Genomic DNA, 23,829 nt, shown 5'->3' with positions numbered 1-23,829 from the left:
ACGGTAAGACAGGGTAATGCGATCTGTATCACTCTGCACACTAGATTGCCCTGCTCCTGGATTTATATATAAACACTTCAGAGCTTTCAAAGGTAAAAGGCTAGATCTGTTTATCTCTGCATTGTGTACTTGGGAATTAAGAGAAAATTAAGGAAAAAACCTACTGTAACAGTAAAAGCCCCTAGCGTAATGTTTAGAATATAAAATTCCTTTCCTTAGAAAATGTGGCAAACTATGTTGCAGGAACTTTTAAAATAGCACATAGAACAGAACGTTCTTCCACAGATGAAAAATTAAGTGCACCCTGTCCTTCCCCATACCTGTCTATGGCTTGGTAATGTGTCAAGCAAGCCAACTGAAAGTGAAGGGGAGAACCTTCTCTAAGGCTCTCCATGCCTGGATTTTATCAGAGATTCACTCTTTGTCCCTCATGAAGAATTTGCCTTGATTCAGAAGTGGGCTCATCCAACGCCTGACCTGCACCGCACCTCTGTGCCGAGCCTTTGTTCTGGAAGCTATAGACCTCCTCATTAGAGAATGCCTGGGGCGCTGTCATTCAGCGAAAAGCAGGCAAAAGAGGCAAAAGCTAGAAGTGATGCCAAAGAGATCCTGAGATTGGCTCAGGGCTGAGCAGACAGGAAGTGACCAGGGCAGCACAAGCACCCTGGGCTTCTGATTCTAGGTCAATGTTGTGTCTGTTCCTCCTGAAAATGCTTGTGGTCCCAGACGTCTGTACAGCTGGGCTCACAGACCCTCATCAGTCTGCCGGGTTCTCTCCAGTCAACTGAAACCTATTTGCATGTGGAAACCAAGCCTAAGGATAGTTGACCTAAAGGAAAGAATGAAAGACACTCCACATGTACTCATTTTTCTGGAAGCCTCAGAGAGCTGGCCCAAGTTCTCCCAAATGTACCCTTCAAAGCAGCTGAATCTCACTTTAGCATATAGTATTTGAATACCTTGTACAAAGAAAATATGTTGCTTGTTATAGAAGCACAAACAGCCCTAAGACCAACTAAAGTATATTTTTAAAAAACCCTAAAGTCGTCCTATGTTTGCATTTAGCTTTTCCACTGACTATCAGTGTAACTTCAGGCTGTTGTTTCACCTTTATGTGACTCAGTTACTTCTTCTGTGAGAGGGATAAAAACAGCCCCTTCCTTACTGGAATGCTGAGTCCCACCCTTTGGGGTTCCAGCAGTTGGGGATGTGGCCCAGGAACTTGCATTTTTGGAAAAGCTCCTTACGTGACTCTGATGAACAGCTAGACATAGGAACCACTGGTTGCAATAATTCCAAGAAAACAAAACTATTGTCTCAGGAAAATAAAAGACATTTATTTATTTATTTTTTGGCCGCACTGTGAGGCATGTGGGATTATTAGTTCCCCGACTAGGGATCGAACCCATGCTCCCCTGCAGTGGAAGCACGGAGTCTTAACCACTGGACCGCCAGGGAAGTCCAAAAGACATTTATATTTGATGTTAACCTAAACCAGGCATTAACCTGGGAGAATGCTATTCTAGTTCACGAAATATTTAAATTCAGCACGTATAATTTTATAGACAGATTAAGAGGGGAAAGAAAAGCAGCTAGCTCTTTGGTTGCTGGCAGGATTTTCTCAGCTAATCTGTATAAAGTACTTAGAACAGTGCTGGGTATATAGTAAATGCTCAAAAGATGTTAGCAATTATTTTCAGTATTGAGTAGAAATGTTATTGTTTAGTTTAGGAAAATTGTAAGTAATCTTTAAAGAGGTGAGTAACCAGCTCTCTAAGTGAGCAAAGTGTCTTTTAGAAATTACATATAAATATCCATGCACATTAAAACTTTATCTAACATGTTAACTTCTTACATTTTCCCACCAAGCAGTTTTGGATAGTTCTCTTCTTGCTCTCACTTCACGTTTTCCGTTTTAAAACGGATATTGATAATCTTTTTAGCCTTCTGAAAAACACATACCAAAAAGTACCTGGAAAAGGCATAATGTTCTCATTCAAAGAAACTGGAGCTGGAATCATTCTTTAGTCCATCACTGGGACAAATGTTGAACAGTATTTTGAAATGCATACCAACTAAACACATATCTCTAAAATAAAATTCCAGAAACTTTTCCTGCCTTGTATGTGCTTATAGTACAAGATGTATCTGAAACAGACGTGATGGTTTGAAGGTATAAGATGTTTGGGTTCGGTCGATTCATTTCCCCATCTGAGCTTCAGAAGTGTCCTCGTCCTTCCTTCACACGCCTCTTGCACCTTGCAGACGTCAGCCCACTTGTTCCTTGTTCTTGGGACAGGGTGACACTTCTTAGCAGATACAAAATGACTAAGTAACTTTTAGTAACGTCAATTGTGTGCTGGGTCATTAATGCAAGACCACTTTGTGACCCTGTTCAATTCTTTTAACCCTTTCTTCTCTCCAAGGTGTCCCTTAGCTGGAGCACCAGCCACTATGAAAACACGATCATAAATCACGGTTATTTGTCCACTGGCCCTTCTTACGATACCAAAAAAAAAAAAAAAAAAAAAAGAAAAGAAAAGAAAAGAAAAAAAAGAAGCTCAGGCCTCGCTTAGACAGCGTCTCTGCTCTTGATGAATCTTTATGGAACCTTATCTTATATTTTTAACAGCAAAGCTCAGGCTCTGTTTTACTGAAGCTGTTTATATACCTAATCAGAGTGGATCAGGAAATGTGGTTGACAGCATAGGGCTGCCTGAGAAACCTATTTGCTGGCCAGCATTAAGGCCACTTTTCATCTTGAAGGCGTGATCAATGGAGTGTGTCTGAGGGTCTGTTTAGATTAGGGGAAATAACGCACTGGTGGCCGCATGCACCCCAAGCAAATCATGTTCCCTCACGCGGGCTGCGGTGAAAAGCTTTCCGAGAAAGCGATGGCAGGATTAAACACAACCAGCCCCACACGCACCCCTCCTGTGGTGGTTGGCTGCAGGCTGGGAGGATCCCGGGCTCCAGCCTGACTGGGGGGATGGCGCTGCCAGAGGCAGCAGCTCGCGCTCTGCCCTACCGCTACCTAGCTGGGTGTCCCACGGCCAGCGACTGGATCTGTCTGAGGCTTAGTTTCATCACCTTCGAAATGGAGATGTGTGAGTCAGGGTTCTCCAGACAACTCTCTCGCTCTATCTAGATCTACAAATATATATCATACACATATATATGTATGTATATACATACATACATACATGTACATATACCCCTGACTGGGGCGAGGGAGGAGGTACAGATGAGCCGAGGCACAGAACGACGCCTCGTCTTCAGCCTTCCTTCGCCTTGAGTCCTGGGTCAAGGTAAAACTGGAAGACAGCGGTGTTCTCCAGAGGACTGCCCACTGGCTCCAGCGGGAAACTGAGTCAGGGGCAAATGCTTCTGACCCTGGGGCTACAGACGGGAAATGGAACTGAAGAAGAGAGGAAAAAAATCTACAATCCCCAAAAGACCATAAAGGCGTCCACCTTACGCATGCGTGGACCCCGCCCCAATTCAGGGGCTGCCCAGCAGCTCTTTTCGCGCATGCGCTCTCCGATCAGTCGGCTTCCAACCCCTTGTGTTCCCCGGCCGGAGTTGGTACCCGGACCTCCTGCGACCTTCATCTCGGGTTGCGATGTTGCCCTTCTCTTTGCTCTGGGCGACTCGGCCTCTGCAGAGATCTGGTCAGCTGGTCAGGATGGCCATACGGTGCCTGCACAGCGAGGCGGCCCAGATCCAGACTGGAGAAGCAACCAAGGGCTGGTCAGGCCAGGAGAGTCTATCAGTGACCCTGAGATGTGGGAGCTGCTACGGAGAGAGGACAGGCTGTGTCGTGGCCTGGAAGCTCACTGATCCAGAGAACTTCTGCAGCCGAGCTGCGCTGGAGGCCCTGGGGTCCCGTCTGAACAACAAGTACTCGGAGGGTTATCCGGGCAAGAGGTACTATGAAGGAGCAGAGGCAGTGGATGAAATCGAGCTGCTGTGTCAGCGCCGGGCCTTGGAGGCCTTTGACCTGGATCCTGCTCAGTGGGGAGTCAATGTCCAGCCCTACTCGGGGTCCCCAGCCAACCTGGCTTCCTACACAGCCCTGCTGCAGCCTCATGACCAAATCATGGGGCTGACCTGCCCGATGGGGGCCGTCTCACCCATGGCTACATGTCTGATGTCAAGCGGGTCTCAGCTACATCCATCTTCTTCAAGTCTGTGCCCTGTAAGCTGAATCCCAAAACCGGCCTCACTGACTATGACCAGCTGGCACTCACTGCTGGCCTCTTCCGACCTCGACTCATCATAGCTGGTACCGGTGCCCATGCTCGCCTCATCGACTACGCCCGCATGAGAGAGGTGTGTGACGAGGTCAAGGCACGCCTGCTGGCGGACATGGCCCACATCAGTGGCCTGGGGGCTGCCAAGGTGATCCCCTCACCTTTGAAGCACGTGGATGTTGTCACCACTACCGCTCACAAGACCCTTCGAGGGGCCTGGGCAGGACTCCTCTTCTACCGGAAGGGGGTGCGGGCTGTGGATCCCAAGACTGGCCGGGATATCCTTACACGTTTGAGGACCGAATCAACTTTGCTGTGTTCCCATCCCTGCAGGGGGGCCCCCACAACCATGCCGTTGCTGCAGTGTCTGTGGCCCTAAAGCAGGCCTGCACCCGTTCCGGGAGTGCTTGCTGCAGGTTCTGAAGAACGCTTGGGCCATGGCTGATGCCCTGCTAGCGCGAGGCTACTCGCTGGTGTCTGGTGGCACTGACAACCGCCTAGTGCTGGTAGCCCTGCGGCCCAAGGGCCTGGATGGAGCTCGAGCTGAATGGGTGTTGGAACTCGTATATCCATCACGGCCAACAAGAGCACCTGTTCTGGAGATCGAAGTGCCATCACACCTGGGGGCCTGCGGCTGGGGACCCCAGCTTTGACTTCTTGTTAGTTCCGTGAGGAGGACTTCTGGAAAGTTGTGGGCTTTACAGATGCAGGCGTCAACATCGGCTTGGAGGTGAAGAGCAAGACCACCAGACTCCAGGATTTCAACTCCTTCCTGCTCAAAGGCCCAGAAACAAGTCATTGGCTGGCTGACCTCAGGCAACGGGTGGAGCAGTTTGGCAGGGCCTGCCCCATGCCTGGTTTTGATGAGCACTGAAGGCACCTAAGAAATGAAGCCCACAGACTGATGTTTATTCCTCTTCCCCCAACCTGGACAAGTTAGGGGTGGGGGTAACTGCCTATCCTCCAATTTTTTGCTGGAGGAGGGGAAGGCCGCCCACTTAGGGGCAAAGGCAGGTGTAGTTCCCCTTCCCAGAATTTGTAGCTGAGAAGGTTGCTTCTTGACACAAGACTTAGAAGGAAGAGGCTTGGGGCTTTCTGCCCTAATCTCTCTCATTGTCTCAGTGTTATAGACTCCCTGCCCTCTCTTGGGGAGGGGGAGAGTTCCCCTTGTGAGCCAGAGGAAGGAGTGGGTAGGCACCCTTCTTTCATTTTTATCTAATAAAATGCTAACCTGCAAAAAAAACTAAAAAACAAAAAAATGTATATACATATATACATACATATATATGTATATATTTGTAGATCTAGATACATACATACATATATACACACATACATATAATGTAAAGATATACATACACATATAATATCTACCCACTTATTTATATGGAGATTTATTTTGAGGAATTGGTGCATTTGGTTGTGGGGGGCTGGTGAGTGTGACGTCCGCAGGGCAGGCCTGGGGGCTGGAGACCCACGCAAGGGCTGATGCTGCAGCTTGAATCTAAAAGCAGTCTGGAGGCAGAATTCCCTCTTCCTCAAGGGAATTCAGTTGTATTTTCTTAAGGCCTTCGACTGATTAGAAGAGCTCGCTCACATTATAGAAGGTAAACTGTGTCACTCAAAGTCTTTGGATGTAAATGTTAATCTCATCTAAGACATACCTTCGCAGCAGCATCTAGACTGGTGTTTGGCCAAAAACTGGGTATCACGGGTACCACGGTCAAGCCGGTTGACACATAAAATTAACCATCACAGGGGATCGTAATAATACTTTGTTCAGAGGGGCTTGGGGAAAGTTAAGTGTTCATGCCCAAAAAACACTTTGCAATGGACTCTGCGTCCCAAAATTTTCAGGCAAATTTGACTCATGCTTTAAGACTAAGTTTTAAAACATTCAAGAAATGTGCGTTACGATCGGGTAGAATTCAGCATGACCACGTGACAGCGTCCGCTTCAGACTCCTTTTCAGCCACACGGATGAGCCTCCAGCAACAAGCTGCAGAGTCCCCAGAAATTGAGGGGTGACACATTTGCAGCAAAGACATGTTTATAGGCTCATTGAATTTTTAAAATCTTACCTTCTGCTCTTGAAAAACAATGAAGAACCTTTGTGGTATAGTCAGTCAGCTTTTCGTGGGTGTCTTCATACCTTGTGGCCCCAATAATTTGGAACGCGGAGTAGTAAGTTAAGGGTTCATTTAACACTGTCTTACCCAGTGCTTGCCTCAGAGTTGGAAAAGGGCACTTATAAGAATGTGGCTTCCATGTACGTCTTTCTCTCTGTGGTATGAAATATGGCCTCAAAGAAAACATCGTTGTTTCCATTTCAAGGTCCTTTTGGGAGCGGAGAAACTGGGCAGTTACTGGTGGAATGCTACCTTTCCAAGATTTATGAGGAGTCGTGGAGGGCTCAGTAAACTCGGAAGGTAGCTTTTGTATCTTGCAGCACTCAAGACTGATTTAATTTCAGGTCAGTCCTGGAACGGCAACCACTATACGAACTGCAGGTTTATAAATTGCTCCTCGGAGCAGCTGACCTTGCAGGTGCGGGAGTCAAATGCAGCGGAAAAGTAGAAGAAGCTGGCAGATTGAGAATCTTGGTACACCGAGTGAACATCCATTTCACCAAAACTGGAGTTCTCATCTGCCCCCCATTTTCACCTCCAAACTCCTTCTTTCCCTTGAGTTTGTCTCCTGCCTAAAATACTCATTCCCCACCCCCCCCATAAGATGTCAGATGGGCTAGTGAGGGAGAAACTGGATTATGCGACCATGGTATACAGGGTCTTCTGGATTTTCAAAGATCATTTCATGAAAATTCTGCTCCTGAGCTACTCAGAATAAGTAATATAAAACCTAATTTACATCTCCTCTCACAGTAGAATCCCTGACGGGGATGTTAAAACAAACTGATGTCACTAAGAAAACAAAGCTAATATTCAGAAGCACTGGATTCTTACAGGAGCTAAAAATATGGTTTGGAGTCATAGCATTGATTAAGTCAGGCCTTAAAATGAGCAAGCAACACACAATGCTATTTGAAGAAAAGCACACATATCAGGATAAATCTTCCAACAATTTTTAATCCCACTGCAGTGGAGCATTGTTTATGTGTGTGGTGGCAGCCTCTTTTGTCACTTGGAATTATGCTGGACCGAACATTTGTGGACTGTGGGGGGACAGCCTCACCTTGGCGACAGGATGGTCACAGTAGTTTGAGAGGTATTTCCATGCTCTCAGAATGCATATCTGCAGTTAATTCTAAAAAAAAAAAAAAAAATTAAAAGAATACATTTCTTATAGCAGACATGTAATCGAAAATGCAGCTGTGTCAGTGACCCAGACAGGTTAAGAAGTCATCCCTGCTCTCAGGAAGCTTAGTTTAGTGGGTGGGAGTCTGTAGTTAAAAATAAGTTATACAGGGCTTCCCTGGTGGTGCAGTGGTTAAGAATCCACCTGCCAATGCAGGGGACACAGGTTCAAGCCCTGGTCCGGGAAGATCCCACATGCCGCGGAGCAACTAAGCCCATGCGCCACAACTACTGAAGCCTGCGCACCTAGAGCCCATGCTCTGCAACAAGAGAAGCCACTGCAGTGCGAAGCCCATGCACCGCAACGAAGAGAAGCCCCCGCTCACCGCAACTAGAGAAAGCCAACGTGCAGCAACGAAGACCCAACGCAGCCAAAAATAATAAATAAAATAATAAATTTATTTTAAAAAACTGTTGTACTACAATATGCTATGTGCTGTAAAAGATATGCTGTTGTAGCCCAGAAGAGTCAGTCAGGGAAGGCTTCAAGGAGGTGGTGGCATTTGAGATGAATATTGACTGGTGAGTAGTTTCTGGTTTTTGCCTTTTTGTTTTTTCGGCTAAGCAGAGTTAAAATAGAGCCAGGGACTTCCCTGGCAGTCCAGTGGTTAAGAGTCCGCGCTTCCACTGCTGGGAGCACAGGATCGATCCCTAGTAGGGGAACTAAGATCCCCCATGTCGTGCCGAGTGGCCAAATAAAATAAAATAAAATAGAGCCAGGAGGAGAAAGTCACAGAGTAGTGAAAGGTCCAGAAATGTTGCAGGAAAGGTGAGAACTTAATGTGTCTGAAGCAAAAGACATGTGATCAGTGACTCAGGAGATGAAAGAGAGAGAGCTTAGGAACAGCCTTGTAACAGCCTAAAAGTGGAAATGTGGTCCTCGGAGAGTTCAGGAAACAGCTGTAAGAAGGAGAAGGACAGAATATGGGGGGCATTTGTGATCAGTGGAGTGTGGAGGCTGTGTGTGTGAGAGAGGGCTAAGGATACACAAATTTCTAGCTAGGAAGTCTAGTTGGGAGGTCACCCTGCTGAACTAAGTCATTGCTAAAGTAATGGGAAAGATCTGCAAGAGCAGACGCCAGTTGCTGTGGCAACTTGAATGGGAGACAGATGGGCGGTGGGAGGGTGGAAAGCTTTCCCTGAGACCGTTTAAAATCTCCTTTCAAATTAACAACAAGCGTGCCAGTTCAAGAAGTCACTCCAACAACATGGAAAAGAATTTGTGTCAAACTCCACAAGCTGAGTTAATTTTGAAAGAGACCCTTGATAATAGTTACACACTATTTTCCATATTCAATTACATAATTTGCATTTAAATTACACACTACGTTTCAATCTTTGACCCAAAGTAAGCTCATCTTCAAATAAACTTTAAAATATGCAATTTCATTTTAGACTGATGAAGACTTATTTTATCTGACAAGGACCTAAGAAAAGACTAATCTGTTCAAGTTAAAAATAGCACAGAACATTCATCTAAGAAATTCTTTATAGGAGGTACTACAACTTTTTTCTGGAATACTTTCCCTTTATCAGAGCTAATGGATCATATATGCAATAAATTACTTCTTTCAAAGTGAAATTCCATCTAGATCAAGTTACACTCATTCTGTGTGTGCACATGTCTACCTGTGCAAACACCCAGCCATTTCCACAGCCAATACCTGATATATCGTCAGCATCATAAACCTTATTGTCACTAATTTTACACAGCAAGAGGCAAATTTCATACAAAGTCACTTTCATCTGGCTTTTCTTTTTTGTTATATTTTAGTAATATTTCTATTGTAAGAATCTCATTTTCAAAGTGGGGAGAAAAGCAATAGTACTGCATAGAACCACAAATGAACCAAATCTAACTTAATGTGGTTGATATGAACTAACTTAAATGCCTTTATTTGTGTGAACTATACAACAAATAATCCCATTTAAGGATAGTATTTAGAAAAATATACTAGTTGTGAAAATAACCAAATGAAAATATTTGCATGTATTGGTACTTGAAAAATCAACCTGAATATTATAAAAATTAGGAAATTCCTTATAATAATATTGAGAAAAAGAAATCTCTCCTATTGTAAATGCAATTGTAAGTTTAAGACATTTAATCATACTGTATTTTAAGTAGTCATTAATAAAATTAATGTTGCTAAGGTGGTTCCTAAACAGCAAGGATAGGATCAATATTTAAGTATAACCTGCTAAGTTAAAGTCAGAACATTTGGACATTTGAAAACAGATTTGAAATATTCCCCAATTTCCAGTTATACATTGTTCTTACCTATGCATAATATATTGAAAGGGAAAGTATAACACTGGCAAAATTCCAGTCTAACAAATGAAGTAGGTTGGAAACTCAGTTTTGATGTTTTAGGAAGTCAGTATGTCTAAACAAAAGTTAAATTTCATTATTTTAGGTATTACTTAGGTGACCTTCTTATAAATGAAAAGGAAGAATAGAGTGCCCAGTGTAGAATGCAAATCAAATAAAAAATTTTCATATACCCATCAGATGTGTTGGAATTCTACTCACAGAATCTAGGGTTAAATACTTAAAATAAGACAGAATAATAATTCCAGAAAATATATTTGGAAAGGATCTGAATCATCTTGCATCGAAGCCTTCCAGAAAAAGAGCTTTCATAGTTTTTTGGTAACAAGTTAGACATTAACGTTCTTGCAATCATGTTTTTTGGATTTATTGAACAGTTTCTGATAATATACTTTCCCCAAAATATGTTATTTTTAAGGTCTGAAGGTTAACTTTGAAAATATATTAATGTACTAATAAAGAATAAAAACTTATTAATTTAATTCTGTAAATGTCATAACAAATCACTAATCAAATATTTCTTAAAGTGTCACTTTTTTTTTATTCAAACAGAAAGTCACAAAAATTATAATCATCCTCATCAGTTCACTCAGTCCCATGTAATTAATTTTTTTTTCCATCTTGATCTTTTGTTAGCACTTTTATGAATTCATCAGTTTTCCATTAGAGTTCTGAAAATGCTTATTCATTCAGTTCAGCAGTATAGTCAGTTACCAGAAACCTGTACTTGTCAGAGTCTTTTCCATGAATTCCTTGAAGATGAAACCCTTTTATAGGAACATTTTTGCAAAAGCATCAAAGTACACCCAGAACTGTCTGTAAATGACAAAAGACTTAAAAATGACCATGGTTAAAGATTTGATGAAAGTTCATAATAATGCAATTGACAAGGAAATTTAGTTATTTCTGAGATATACATTTTAAAGTAATAACTATAATTATGACTTATAACATTATACCAGAACATATAAGAATTTTAGAAATTTCATGTAATGTCTGAAACATTTATATTTTATATAATAAGCACATATTATGTTGTTTATTATATAAAAGTTGGAAGCTTATATCAGGTGCTATCCAATACCAGATACCAACTAAAAGTAAGGTTTCATTGTTACAGTAATATATAAATTCAATGTGTGTGTAGATAAGTTTTAAAAATTCTATGAGCATTTATTGAGTTTTCCTTATATGCCTACTGGGATAGAGGGAAAGAAAAACTACCTTTAATTGAGCTTCCTTTATATTCCATACTCTGTGTTAGGACTTCATGTCTATTTTCTCATTTAAAGATGAAAAAAGATATGAGGTAGCTATTTTTACTCTCTCAATCACATAGCTGTTAAGTAGAGATATTATCTTTAAAAATAAGATCTGCTAAACATTTAAAGAAGAATTAATGCCAAGCTTTCTCTAACTCTTCTAAAAAATTGAAGAGGAAAGGACATTTCAAACTCTTGAGGCCAGCATTACCGTGATAACAAAACCAGACAAAAGCACCAGAAGAAGAGAAAACTACTACAGACCAATATCCTTGATGAATGTAGATGCAAAAATCCTTAAGAAAATGCTAGCAAACTGAATTCAACAGCACATTAAAAGAATTATACACCATGACCAAGTGGGATTTATCCCTGGGATGCAAGGATGATTCAACATACAAAAATCAATTAATGAGATACATGATATTAACAAAATAAAAGATAAAAGTCACATGATCATCTCAATACACACAGAAAAAGCATTCATCAAAATTCTAAACCCTTTAATGATAAAAAACTAAGAATAGAAGGAAGAACTCAACAAAATAAAGGTATTTATGAAAAGCCCAGAGCTAACTTCATACTCAGTGGTGAAAAACTGAAAGCTTCCCTCTAAAACCAGGAACAAGGCAAGGACACACACTCTTGCTACTTGTACTCAAGATAGTACTGGAAGTCCTAAGCAGAGCAATTAGGCAAGAAAAAGAAATAAAAGGCGTCTAAATTGGAAAGGAAGAAGTAAAACTGTCCCTGCTTTAGATGACATGCTCTTACATACAAGGAATCCTAAAGACTTCATGAAAAACTGTTATAACTAATTTTAAAAATTCAATAAAGCTTTAGGATACAAAACTAACATGCAAAAATCAGTTGCATTTCTATATACTAACAACAAATTATTTGAAAAAGAAATTAGGAAAGGAATCCCATTTATAATAGCACCAAAAAGAATAAAAAAACTTTGGTATAAACTTAAGAGATGAAAGACTTGTACACTGGAAACTATAAAACATTAATGAAAGAAATTAAAGAAGATAAAAACAAATGAAAGAAAGCCATGTTAGTAGATTGGAAGACTTAATATTTTCAAACTGTTGTACTACCCAAAGTAATCTACAAACGTAATGCAATCCATATCAAAATTCCAATGCGTGTTTTACAGAAATAGAAAAAAGTAATTCTAAAATCCATATGGAACCACAAAAGAATATGAATAGTCAAATCAATCATGAGAAAGAAGAACAAAGGTGGAGGCATCACACTAACTTTAGAGTCTATTACAAAGCTACAGTAATTAAAACAGTATGATAATACTGGCATAAAGAAAGACATATAGAGCAATGGAACAGAATCAAGAGCCTAGAAATAAATCCATGCATATTCAGACAATTGATTTTTGACAAGTGTGCTAAGAATGCACAATGGAGAAAGCATATTCTCTTCAACAAATGATGTTGAGAAAACTGATGTCCACATGCAAATAATGAAATTGGACCCTTATCATATGCCATATGCAAAAATCAACTCAGAATGGATAGAAAATTTAAATGTAAGACTTGAAACTGTAAAACTTCTAGAAGAAAATGTAGAAGAAAATCTTCATGACATTGGTCTTGGCAGTGTTTTTATGGATTTGACATGAAAGCACAGGCATCCAAAGCAAAAATAGACATGTGGGACCACATCAAACTAAAAAGCTTCTGCACAGCAAAGGAAACAATCGACAGACAAAAAGGGAACCTACAGAATGGGAGAAAATATTTGCAAACCACATATCTGATAAGGGGTTAATTTCTAAAATATGTAAGGAAATCCTATAACTTAATAGTAAAAACAACCTAATAACCCAATTTTAAAAATGGGCTGCAGAATTGAATAGACATTTCTCCAAAGAAAACATGAAAATGACCAACAGGTATATGTAAAGGTGCTCAATGTCACTAATTATCGGGGGAATACAAATCAAAAACACAATGGGATATACCTCACACCTGTTGGGATGGCAATTATTAAAAACAAAACAAAACAATAACAAAAAAACAAAAAACAAAAAAGCACAACTCGTGTTGGTGAGGATGTGGAGAAATTGGAATCCTTGTACACTGTTGGTAGGAATGTAAAATGGTACAGCCACTATGGGAAACTGAATGGAGGTTAGAATGGAATGGTTGTGGCCAGGGGCTGCAGAGGGGAGTAAATGGGGGGTGATAAACCAAAGTTCTAGAGATCTGCTCTACAACATTTTACTTATCGTACAATACACCATTGTACCCTTAAAAATTGTTAAGAGGGTAGGTCTCATTTCTCCAAAGAAGACATACAGATGGCCAATAGACATACAGATGGCCAACAGACACATGAAAAGATGCTCATCATCACTGATTACTGGAAAAATGCAAATCAAAACTACAATGAGGTACCACCTCACACCAATCAGGATGGCCATCCTTAAAAAGTCCACAAACAATAAATGCTGGAGAGGGTGTGGAGAAAAGGAACCCTCCTACAGTGTTGGTGGGAATGTAAATTGGTGCAGCCACTATGGAGAACAGTATGGAGGTTCCTCAAAAAACTAAAAATAGAACTACCATACGACCCAGCAATCCCACTACTGGGCGTATACCCTGAGAAAGCCATAATTCAAAAAGAGTCATGTACCAAAATGTTCATTGCAGCTCTATTTACAATAGCCAGGACATGGAAACAACCTAAATGTCTATCAACAGATGAATGGATAAAGAAGATGTGGTAGATATATACAATGGAATACTACTTAACCATATAAAAGAATGAAATAATGCCATTTGCAGCAACATGGATGGACCTAGAGCTTATCATACTAAGTGAAGTCAGTCGGAAAGAGAAAGACAAATATCATATGATATCACTTATATGTGGAATCTAAAATATGGCACAAATGAACTTATTTACAAGACAGAAACAGACTCACAGACATAGAGAACAGACTTGTGTTGCCAAGGGGTAGGGGAGTGGGGGAGAGATGGATTGGGAGTTTGGGGTTAACAGATGCAAAGTATTATATGCAGAATGGATAAAAAACAAGGTCCTACTATATAGCACAGGGAACTATAGTCAATATCCTGTGAGAAACCAAAATGGAAAAGAATATGAAAAAGAACTTTAAAAACTGAAAAAAAAGAGGGTAGGTCTCATGCTGTGTTCTTGTCACAATAAAATAAAATTAAATTAAAAAATAAATAAAAACAAAAGAAAGAAGAAAGAAAGGAAGAAGGAAAGAGAGAAAGAAAGAAAGAGAAAGGAAGGAAAAAAAGGAGGAAAACCCACAAACAAAAAACCCCCTAAGGTCAGTTTGACTCTAAAGCACATGATTTGCCTTTTTGTTTCCTTAATTGTTGTAAGCATTAGAAAAGTATATAAAATAACATAATGGACCCTGTTTTATTACCATGCCCCATTAGCAAATATTAACATGTAATCATATTGGCTTTACATTCTTTAGAGAAATCAAACATAAAAAAAAATAGTCAAATCCCTACCTAGTCCACACTGCTCCCTTCTCTCAGTACCCAGGGACACTACTGGCCTGTGGTGGACGTCAGTCCTTCCCTTGTATGTTGCTATACTTTTATTACCTATATCTTCAGAACTGTTGTCACAATTGGGACTTTATTTTCCTCAGCTTTAGAGATTCATCACTCTTTACAAATGCAGTGTTTTGCTCATCTATTTAGCTGCTCTATTGTATTCCACTGTATGAATATTATCCTCTTTTGAGAGACATTAAAGTTGTTCTCAGTATTTTGCTGAAGAACAATACTATAATGAACATCCTCACGTATGTCTTTGTGTTCACATGTGTGACCGTTTCTCTGGGACATACGCATAGAAATGATTTGCTAGTTCACAGGATATTAACTTTCTTGCCAGAGTGGTGGCTTTAATCATTGAGACTGTGCTTGATTGATGGAAGGCAGATCACAGGGTGCTCATAAAACCAACGATGAAGAGAAGATTGAGGCGTCAGTTTGCTTCTTTGGTGTGCATGTAAGGCAATTCAGCAAAGTTATCTTCCAAAACAGTGAGATGATACTCATTGGGTCTAGGGGCTGACCTCAGGAAAGGCCAGGAGGATACGGTTGTGAGTTAGGCAGTGATCTTACAGGCTACTTTGTCCAAAAGGGCCTGGAGGCCCTAAGGGCTGAGGGAACTATAGGACAAGAGAGATTGAGGGTGTCCTGAGTGGGGCAGAGGTATTGTACTAGCACCAAAAGCAGGCCAGGGCAGCAGGTAGACTCAGCAGATGGGATATTTCTAGAATCTATATTATCTTCTCTTCTCAATTCCTAGCACCATCCCCTAGTTCAGCTTTTTAGAGACTATTCCTAGACTAATGCAATGTTTCCTTACTGGTCACTGACCCCTCCAAATTATTTTCCACATACTGGCAAGACAGCCTTAAAGAATAGCTTTACTTCATTGTTCAAACCATCCAGTAACTTACCATTACTACCTGAATCAATTACAAATAGAGTTTGGTTTAATATTCAGGGGCTTTTAAAGTTTGGCTTCAGCCTACATTCCCAGGCATTGTTCCTTGTTATTCTTTTTATTTTAAATTAATATTTAAAATTTTATTCAATTGTATTTTTCATGGTCTTGAGAATCAAGTTGCTCCATAAGATTTGCTACAAAAATAACAGTCCCTGGTCTCCCAGGTATGTGCTTCTTCAATTTTAGTGGCTATTCCTAAATTGCTCTGCAAAGTGATTGTACTAATTTATATTCCCACAAGCAGTATACGAGTTCCCATTTCCCACTTCCTCACCAACACTTAGTATTGCCAGAATATCTGCCGACTGGTAGGTGTGAAATTTTATCATATTGCTAGTTCATGGTGAGCATATTTTAATATGTCTATAGGTCACTAAATAACAATCCATTGACCATCTTCCAACTGGGCTGGGGGACTTTTACAATACATTCTTTTTTTTTTTTGAAATATTTATTTATTTATGGCTGTGTTGGGTCTTCGTTTCTGTGCGAGGGCTTTCTCCAGTTGCGGCAAGCGGGGGCCACTCTTCATCGCGGTGCGCGGGCCTCTCACTATCGCGGCCTCTCTTATTGCGGAGCACAGGCTCCAGACGTGCAGGCTCAGCAGCTGTGGCTCACGGGCCTAGTTGCTTCGCGGCATGTGGGATCCTCCCAGACCAGGGCTCGAACCCGTGTCCCCTGCATTGGCAGGCAGATTCTCAACCACTGCGCCACCAAGGAAGCCCTACAATACATTCTTTATATGAATTCTTTTTTGCTAATTACATTGCACATCCTCTCCCAGTATGTAACTTGTGTATGTTTGTTTGTTTATAGGGGATATTTTCATTTAATCAGTTTTTAAAAAATAATAATTTAATAAATTTTATTAATCTATTCTTTTACACTTTGTTCATTTAATGTTGTGTTCAAGAAATCTTTCTTTATCCTAATGTCATAAATAAATTTAACTATATTTTCTTTCAGAAGTCTTCAAGTTTACTTTTCCAGTTGAATCTCTGAAACCATTTGGAGTTTATTTTTGTGTGTAGTGTGAATTTGGGACCTAATTTTATTTTTTCCATATCATAATCAATTCCCCCCAATTTTTATCTTAATAGGCCATCATTTTTTCTCTTAATTTATAATGTAATATCCCAATTAACTGTTAATGTGCTAACTTACTTTAATAGAGTTTCTAATGGTAACTCATTTTTGCATTCTTATGCTAAATAATAATTGGTTCTGATATATTTTTCTAGCATATTGGTGGGTTCAATATGCAATTTTATTTGGAATTTCTTCTATATTCAAAACTAAGATTTCAATTATGATTTTTTTTATTGACTCATGAATTACAAGGACTTTAATAGTCCAAAAGTATGTAGAGGATATCTTTTGATTAATTATTGCTAACTTAACTGCATTCTACTCAGAGAATAGTCTCTCTCATGTACAAAAATTCTTTGATACTTGTTGAGATTCACTTTGTGCTTTAGTATGTGAAATATTTTAGTTAATGGTGCATTTGCCCCAACACAACATTCTACCAAAAGAGATCTGTATGGATACGTACATATTTGCACAAGTGTAAACAATGTATACGCATGTTTTTATGAGGTCTCAAGCCTTGGGCATCATCCCTATCCTCAGGCTCTGTAATACTAATTGTCGAAAAACAAATTGCAAAAAAGATACTACTTCTGTCTAGATGCTCAGGTCCCAATGTTGAGAGTGCAATGCATTAAGAAAATGGCACAACTTGAAGAAAACACAGTTACCTAAGAGAGAAAAATGACTGACACAAATACTGCACCTAATATTGACCAGAGACCGAACATATGGTATAGGTCTGTTAGAAACTTCTATCAGGCTCTAGGGGTTTATAATATCTCTGTTTTTCTTACTCAAAAAATCATGCAACAGCACCTTAAACATATTTTCTGTTACTTTGATTTCATTAGTCAGAAAACAGCTGCTCACTATCTTTTTAATAATAATAATAGCATATCAAAATTCTGTTGTTAAGTCCTCTAAATAACATTTTATCAGTAAGCTATTTTCTTATTTCCTTTAGAAAATGCCTTTGAATGAATGGACATTAGAAATCAGTCAAAATCAAATCTAAACTACTACTGAAGAAGAAATATTGATGCAAATGGCCAGCAAAGTGGTAGTTTTCATTCATCAGCAAGTCAAAGGTAACAAAGGTCAATAATATTCAGTATCACCTAGTGTGTGGAGAAATGGTTGTGCTTCCTCGCTGCTGTCGAGAGAGGATACTGTAAATCCTTTGATGAAGGACTTCTGCTTATTTTTGGCTGTTGGGCGTCCACTCTGCTATTTTTGTCTGCTCTTTATCTCAAACTGCCTGAGTGGAGCTCCTCATTGTGTGTGGGTTTGGCAGCAGCTCCTGGGAGGCTGTCTGGTGGAGTGGTCAAAGGCATGCAGACCACCCTGCTTTTGATCCTTGACTTTGCCATTTACTCTACCATCTTAGGAAAGATGCATAACTTCCCTGAAACTCAGTATTACCAGTTATTGATATCAATGCGTGAATCCTTGTTATATTTGTTCCAATGGGACAGCTACCTGAGGTCAGTTTTGAACTGAAACTTGGAAAAGCAAGCAGAAGAATGGGTCTGATATGTAGGAAATTGATATTTAGTGCATGCCTCCTGTGTGCTACTCTCAGGTATTTCATAAACATCATCTCATTTTAACCCCCATGACCATCTCATAAGTGAGCGGCTTGCGGGATCTTACTTCGCCAACAAGGGATTGAACCCTGGGCCCACGGCAGTGAAAGCACTGAGTCCTAACCAATAGACCGCCAGGAAATTCCCGAGGATGCCCCTTTTATAGATGAAGAAAGAGTCATTGCCAATGTTACATAATATTTACCTAGCAGAGCCAAGATTTAAACTGAGATCTGTCTGAAACTCGAATCCATACTTTTAACCGCTGCTTAACTCTGCTTCTCAGGGCTCCAGAAACAGTGAGGGGAAGCTATGAAAACATGAGATAACTAATCCAGAGACCTGTGTAGGGGGAGAAGGCTGAGGTCCAGTTGATCCTGATGGCTGGATAACTGGCCCAGCCACGTAGTTCACCACAGAACCACGATTCCAGACAGCAGATCAGGAGTGGTGGAGGAATAATTTCCAGGTGCTTCTGAGAATAAATAAAATCAGTAATAAAAAAATCCTTACCAAAAAGTAATGGGATTATCTAAAGTGGCCTGCTTTCTTTCTAAGAAAGAATCAGAGGGATATGTCACTTAAAAATGCCATCTAATCTCAGAAGGAATAGCTGGTCATTAGGAAATAATATTAGTCTCAAAAGAGATTTAGATCATTGGTTACATGCAAAATATTTGGAATCAGACTTAGAATGATTTGCTATACTTGAAACAGATGAAGCAGAAACTATTCACAATTTGAATCCAGTCCATATTTAGAATCCCTCTCCCAGGTCAGCTTTCTATTTGAGAACAAGGATTAACACCCTAAGGGCAAAAACAGGGTTTCAATCATTACATCAATACCACACATTCTAACAAGAACATATTTTTAACAACTTCAACTTTCATTCACCAAGAAAAGTACTAGACTTATATATTAGGTGAACATTTTAAAGATCCAGAAGTCTTAAAACATCTCTCATTTTATGGGAATTCTCTTGATGTCTTCATTGTCACCTGGGCATTCCAGTTTTGCTGCTACCAGCTACTGGAAAGGTGTGATACATAGTACAAACTATGATCTGAAATATATAACTGAGCAGATTCAGCTACAAGGAAACAATTGATAAGTCTGGATACCAATAATCTACAAATAAAAGAAACAAAACTTTATAACAACAAAAAAATTCAGTAACTATTAAAAAAAGGACTCATTCACTGGAACAAATTAATAAACTTCATAATAAACCTGATGTCTTAGTCAGTGTTAAAGAGAAAACCACAGGTCCAAAATGGCATCACTTGTGCTAAAGCCCATGATACCAAACCTAGACTTAATAACTGACTTAATTGCAGTTATGACCTTCCCCAGAAATGTAATCTTAATCAATGAGTCTGGAATTTTCTGGTCAAACACCAGTAAGGTAATCTATCAGGGAGGCCCTCTCCATCCCCCTCAGGAAGAAGATGCACCTGCATGAAAAGACCCCTTGCAGTTCCCTTCCCCCCAAAAAGAAGGTGTCCTGGCTTAAAAATAATCCTTTCTTTGCTTTTGCTAATAGCTCCCTTACCCACCCTTCTTCCTGTAAAAGCCTTCCATTTTGTACAACTCCTTGGAGCACCTTTCCAGTTGCTAGACGGGATGCTGCCTGATTCACAAATCTAAAGACAATTAGATCTTTCTATTCTTTCTATTGGTTGAATTTTGTTTTGTTCTGTTTTTTATATATTTGGTAGCAGTGGTGGGATTGAAGCGAGTTTCCAATGGCACTTGGAGATAACCAGATACATAGGCATTGCACCCAGAGAACCTTTTTGAGTTCACTCTTTTTCCCACCATTTCCTAGGGCCATGTTAAGTTCCTCTTGGTTGAGCTCCACTCTTTTTTTTTTTTAACTTTTAATTTTTTTAAAATTTTTATTTATTTTTGGCTGCGTTGGGTCTTCATTGCTGCATGCGGGCTTTTCTCTAGTTGCGGTGAGCGGGGGCTACTCTTTGTTGCGGTGCGCGGGCTTCTCATTGTGGTGGCTTCTCTTGCTGTGGAGCACAGGATCCAGGCACGCAGGTTTCAGTAGTTGTGGCACACAGGCTCAGTACTTGTGGTGCACAGGCTTAGTTGCTCCATGGCATGTGGGATCTTCCCAGACCAGGGCTCGAACCCGTGTCCCCTGCATTGGCAGGCAGATTCTTAACCACTGCCCCACCAGGGAAGTCCCGAGCTCTACTCTTTTTGTGTTCAAGCTCCCAACCTAATTGGCTTTCCTTTACATGGCAGGTCAGCTTAAGCCAGTAGTGGATTCTGTCTGGAGCTCAGCTGAGCTGGCAGACAGTTCTGCCCAGAGCCAAGCCCCTAGCCTTTCAGACCACAATTCCCAGGATTCAGTAATATCTTTTGGTTATTGACAGTAGTGGAAAGCCCCAGCCCTTGATTCTGTTCCCGGATTCCATGATGGGAGCTGCTGATGGTTTAGGCTGCAATTCCCCATTTGTTTGGAATCCTTCCCCAAATTCCACGTAGGGAACTGTCAAAAGACAGGATGCAGTAACATCTCTAGGTTACTGCTGACATATTAAGGTGCTCATGTTTGCCTTATTTTGTGTAGAAGCTTGTTTTATGTCCTGAGAGCTTGGTTTTGTAGCTCTCAGGTTGGGGGCTCCAAAATATGATCAAATAGAAATGTGATTTGCACCCCATTTGCAGCTAGACATGGCTGCAATGTGGGTTAAACTCTATTTGTGGCCAAGAACCTACCAAACTGCTACCAGCACTCAGGGGAATTACAGTGGTCCTATGGGGAACATTCCAAACTGATAAGGTCATTTAAAAAGCACACTTTAAAGCCAAGGCTATGCAAAAGCCTACAAAAGATTTCAAAATTCCAAAATATCAATAGCTTCATTGAAAGATTCATTGCAAAAAGCTGATACAAAATTAAAGATACAAGAGGTACCACTACCAAATGTAAAATAGATAGCTAGTGGGAAGCAGCCACATAGCACAGGGAGATCAGCTCTGTGCTTTGTGACCACCTAGAGGGGTGGGATAGGGAGGGTGGGAGGGAGATGCAAGAGGGAGGAGATATGGGGATATATATATATGTATAGGTGATTCACTTTGTTATACAGCAGAAACTAACACACCATTGTAAAGCAATTATACTCCAATAAAGATGTTAAAAAAAAAATCACTACACAAAGATCACTAAATTGATCACGAAACTGAGCCACCAATCGAGAAAATTACACAAAATATTAAATTGACTCTAATTCATCCATTTTATTTGTATTGAATGAATATTCCTTTTTCTTATTTCATGCTATAATATAGACAAATCATAGTATGCTTTAATGAGCACAAACTCTATGCTAAATATAATAAATAACAAAAAATAAAACAATATTTCTTGTTGGTCTCCAAATCAAAAATCCTAATTTGACAAACACATTTTAATGTAAAGGATGAAGTTACAAAGTGATTTAATGAAAATAAATCATGCATTAAACCTTAACACCTTAATTATTTCTTAGACCCAATTGGAAAATAACTTTAGTTTAAAATCAATAGTTATCTTGTATTTCTCTGTCTAATCAATAAACATGATTTTTCAATACAAAAAAAAAAAAGATACAAGAGGTACCTAAAACAAAAAGATTACTGACATGACTTCTATTGCTTCCTTCTTTCCTTTTTCACCTGAGAACTCATTCACGTTTTACTAACTCTGTTTGAACTGCCTTTCCACTCTGAAGAGAATACTAGGCAGTTACCATTTATAATAAAACTAACCGAGGTTACTGATGAACCGCCTCACATAGAGTAAAAGAATTTCCTAAACCTAGGGAGGAACCCCAAAAGTTTTTGAAGAATTTAGAGTTATGTTCAGGGCCTGTGACCCTGGGCTGCCAGATCTGTATCAGCTTGTATACATGTCGGTAGTGAAACTGAGCAGGTCCCCATGGGAGCCTCTCTGTCCCCCATTTCTTGTTCGTAGGGAAGACTCCAGCCTCAATGACCCTCCTTGAGTTCCGAAGGGCAGATTCGAACCGTTGCTAATCAAGGGAGGCGCAGCCAAGAAACCACCAGAGATTAAAGGAACCAGAGAAGCTCATGGAGAAGATTACCTGAGAACAGACTAGAAGAGTGCAGGCCCTGCTCGCACCCTAATCTTGTCAGCAACCCCACCCTTGAACTACTGCTATAAAACTCCTCGTCAAATCCTCCCGGCTTGGGACACATAGTTTTCGAGGGCAGGAGCCTGCTGTGTCCCCCTTTGCCTGGCAAAGGGATAAAGCTATTCTTTTCTACGTCACCTAAAACTCTGTCTCCGAGATCTGATTCGGCACCGGTGCACAGAGGCCCAGCTTTCGGCATCAGTAGGACCTGGGAAAGCCCAAAATTAGATGCAGGAAGCAAGAGGGCAAAACCCCAAGGATGATATTGCAGATCCACAACGATAAAGGGCTCACAAAATAGCAACTGATCTTTCACAAGCCATTATAAAAAGGCAGAATATAAGATGGGGTGCCACAAGCCTGACGTAAGTTGTGACTACAGCTGAGCATTTTGAAAGGATCCTGGAGGAGGATCACAAACAGAAATCTGCCAAGTTAATAGCTTTCCAGCTACAACAGCTCCAGGGCCAGAGACCCAAAACCACATGTAGGCCTCCCCCATTACACACTCGAGAGGTCCATTATCAAAACACTGGCTCAGAAATTGATGTCTCAATTATAATCAACCGGGGCACTGGAAGAGAGATCATCCTCAAAGGTCCTGTGCAAATTCTTCAATATCAACTTAAGTGTCCCTGTATGGGCCCCTTCCAAAGTTTACAGGATTCTCAAGGATTTCCTGGTAAACTGCTATGTTATTCCCTTAAACGGCCAAGGGGAAACTAAAATTAAAATTAATGGGGTCATTCAATATTGCTACAAATATGTATTGTTTGTTCTGGCTAAAACCTGGCAAGATATTTGAAAGGATTTAATAACTTTATGATCCGAAAATTGGCCAAATTGGAAGCTGATATTCAGAGCCTGATTTTTTAGGCCTTCTCCCCTAAGCTAAATGTACTCAGAAGGAAAGAAACATTCCAACACTAGGTGGATGGGTGTGTCAGTCCTTAGGTATCATTTAAGTGGCAACCCAATTCTCTGAGGTATTAAAAACAGCTGTTCTGGGGGCTTCCCTGGTGGCGCAGTGGTTGAGAGTCTGCCTGCCAATGCAGGGGACACGGGTTCGAGCCCTGGTCTGGGAAGATCCCACATGCCGCGGAGCAACTAGGCCCGTGAGCCACAACTACTGAGCCTGCGCGTCTGGAGCCTGTGCTCCGCAACAGGAGAGGCCGCGACAGTGAGAGGCCCGCGCACCGCGATGAAGGGTGGCCCCTGCTTGCCACAACTAGAGAAAGCCCTCGCACAGAAATGAAGACCCAACACAGCCAAAAATAAATAAATAAATTTATTAAAAAAA

At 40.5% G+C, this 23,829-nt stretch overlaps 1 pseudogene across 1 annotated transcript; it reads left to right on the top strand.

Moving 5' to 3' along the window:
• The first annotated feature begins 581 nt into the window (after positions 1-581).
• Positions 582-23,829, top strand: LOC309646357 (serine hydroxymethyltransferase, mitochondrial pseudogene; annotated as a pseudogene). Its single transcript has one exon. The product of its transcript is annotated as a serine hydroxymethyltransferase, mitochondrial pseudogene (transcript).

The sequence above is a fragment of the Balaenoptera physalus genome (assembly GCF_965194825.1).
Source record: "Balaenoptera physalus genome assembly, chromosome: 17".
Classification (NCBI taxonomy): Eukaryota; Metazoa; Chordata; class Mammalia; order Artiodactyla; family Balaenopteridae; genus Balaenoptera; species Balaenoptera physalus.
This window is presented reverse-complemented; position numbering and strand designations above follow the sequence as displayed.